The 3,209-nt window shown below is 33.1% G+C and overlaps 1 pseudogene; it reads left to right on the top strand.

Moving 5' to 3' along the window:
* The first annotated feature begins 558 nt into the window (after positions 1–558).
* LOC112474059 lies at positions 559–677 on the top strand (annotated as a pseudogene).
* The last annotated feature ends 2,532 nt before the right edge of the window (positions 678–3,209 follow it).

Raw genomic sequence — 3,209 nt, 5'->3', positions numbered from 1 at the left:
TAGGCAAAGATTATTTTAGATGGAATATGAAAAATGAAACAAACAAAATAATCTATCAATTTGAGTTCATCGAAATTACTTATTTTATTCTTCAAAAGACACTATTAAAAATGAAAAGGCAAGCTGTAGAGTGGGAGAAAATATTCACACTACATGTAACTGACAAAAGACTTATATGCAGAATATGTTAGAATTCCTACCACCCAATGAAAGAAGATAAAACTGAACAATGTTTAAATTAAATCTATTAAAGACTGTACAAATATTTCAACATATACTTCACCAAAAAGATATATATATAAACATATATATTTAGAAGATAAGCACATGAAAATAAGTCAACATTTTTAGTTGTCAGGGAAATTACAATCGAAACAAAAAAGTTACCACTGCATACCCATTAAGAGAGCTAACAGTAAAGGCTGAAAAATTCACGTGTTTGTGAAGATGTAGAGCTACTGGAACTTTCAATCACTGCTAGTGGGAATGTAAAATAGTACAACCACTTTGGAAAAACTGTTTGTCAGTTTTTTAAAACATTAAAAATCCACACACCAAGTCTACGGCCATGCCACTCTGAACACGCCTGATTTCGTCTGATCTCAGAAGCTAAGCAGGGTCAGGCCTGGTTAGTACTTGGATAAGAGACCACCTAGGAATATCAGGTGCTATAGGCTTTTAAAAAAAAATAGATATACCAAATAATCCAGCTATTCTATTCTAGGTATTTACTCAAGATAATTGATAATATATCCAAAGGACTTACATGCAAATATTGAGAGAACATTTATGCAAGATAAAACTTCAAATAACTCCAATGTCCATCGACAAATGTGTGAATAAACAAAATTTGATGTATCTTTACAATTAGATACTGCTCAAAAATAAAAATGAATAAAACTGTTGATATGCACAATAAGCTGTATAAATTTTTAAGTCATTGTGCTGAGAGGAGACTGTTACAAAAGAGTTCATATCATTTTATTCCATTTGTATAAATATCTAGAAAATGCAAATTAATCTATGGTGACCAAAAATGTATCTGTAATTGCCTGGGGCAGATGCAGAGGGAGAGAAGGACTGTAAAGGGGCTTAAGAAATCTTTTGGAGGTGATGGAAATGTTGCGTATTTTAATTTAGTCAATGGTTTTAGTAATACATCCATCACAATTAAAAAAATTATATACTATAAATGAATACAGTTTTTAAAATGTAAATATAAAATTGTGAAAAGTAACACCACAGATAAAAAAAACAATTTTGTCAATAAAACTGTAATTTACACCATTTTAATTTCTTTTTTAGATAGTCTCAATAATATTATAATCATCTTATAGAAATATTTTTATTGTATGTATACATATACATAAATTATACATTACTTTAGAATATCCAAAATCAGTAACATTTTTGTCGTTTTGCTCTTTTTATGGCATGTGAACTTTGCTAAGTATAAAATCAATTAAGAAAATAAAAGGCCAATTTCCCAGAGAAGTTTGAAAATATTAAAGATAAAACAGTTAAACCCAAAGTGGTGTATTTTATAACATCTCCTCATTGAACTGAAAAGATGTTTTAAATTTATGTAAATATATCTATTTTGGGGTACATACTGCTAAATGATATAATTTTATGTTTAACTATTTTTGTGTATTTCTTGTACTTATATTTTATCCTAACCTCAATACATATTAATAACAAAAAATCATCATCCCTTAACTGTAGCATAGAAATATTAATGTCATCAGTCATATAAACAAAGATGGATGATGAAAACCCAGCACCATACTTTTTCATGTCTAAGAAATCACTTCTTAATCTGTACCTGTTGTGTCCAGAATAACCAGACCCAACTTGAGTGCCCTTAACCAGGAGACAGTTTATTAGCCGGCGGCTGTCCTTGCAAAGGAGCAGCCCCGAATTGCCAAGATACAAGGTTTTTAAGCCCCAAATCCCATTCCTCATTCTGTCTTAAACACAAAGGTCCATCTTTCTCCTATTCACTACCTGTCAACCCACTGGTCAGGTGTGCAAGTGGGAAGTACAGAAGCAGAAAGCTTGTTGTTAGAATGTTATGTTCCTATGGGTGATTGCCTATGTTCCCATGGGCAATAGCCAGTGTTCCCATGGGCGATGGCCAAACAGTAATTTTCAGCTTATATACAATTGATTATTTTTCATGCCACGCAAGCAAGCGGGGTTACACAGGCTAAAATTGGCAGTTAGCGTATGAGCTCATTGTTACAAGTTTCATGATTAACAGAATGTGGTTAGGGGTTCCAGAAACTAGGCCTAAGTTATAGACTTCCTTTGTCCAGTTTCAGGTTTTAATTATTCTTTAACCCTTTCACATTTCAGCGGGCTATTACATACCTTAAATATCAGAAACATGTTAGTTACATATTCCCATTTCAAACCACGAGTTTTCATTTTTTATTAAAAGTCAGCAGCATATTTCCTCTTCTTTGATATAGTAAGTCTTTGAACTTAGTAGAAAAAGTTTTGTAAAGTTGAATTTAAAAAGAAAAAATATATACTTATATTTGCTTTTGGGTTAGATCAAAGAGCAGTGCATCCATGATCTGACCTGAGTTCAAAGGCCAGCTCTCAGTGATTGCACCTTTGTGAAATGAAAACAATCCCTATCTCAGAGGGCTGCTCTCAGGAACACAGAACATAAAGAAATCCTAAGATGTATATTAAAGTTCTTGCTTTTTTGAGCGAAATGTTCCTAGAGTTAAAACTTGTTTTCTCAAATTAGTATTGATACAGTGTAGGGCACAATACTTAGTCTCTCTGTTGGTTTTGCTCAATAAAATGGAACTAATAATACCTACTTCACAGTGTCAAGGTGAGAGTTAGGGATTGTGTAGTGTGAAACCTAAGCATAGTGGTGGGAACATAATAGGCATCAATTCTGTTTACATAAGCAGCGGGTTAAGATAGTGATAATTGGCAGTACCTCATAAGCTTTTCCCAGATCACTTTTAAATGGCCATGCTAACAGACAGAAAAGAGAATTACAGATAACACAAGAAACTACAGAGCTGTGTCTTCGAATTATTCAGATGTTGCTCCAGAGAACCATCCCTGTCTGCCACTTCCACTGTTGCCGGTGAATACTGTAACTGCCAGTCAACATTCTTCTTTCTCCCATCAATTAACACTTCTAGGGACAAATTCACCTTCAATGTGCAAAAGATCAGGGA

Source organism: Pteropus alecto, unplaced genomic scaffold, assembly GCF_000325575.1.
Source record: "Pteropus alecto unplaced genomic scaffold, ASM32557v1 scaffold69, whole genome shotgun sequence".
NCBI classification, from domain to species: Eukaryota; Metazoa; Chordata; class Mammalia; order Chiroptera; family Pteropodidae; genus Pteropus; species Pteropus alecto.
Note: the sequence above shows the minus strand (reverse complement) of the source record. Positions and strands in the feature narration are given on the sequence as shown.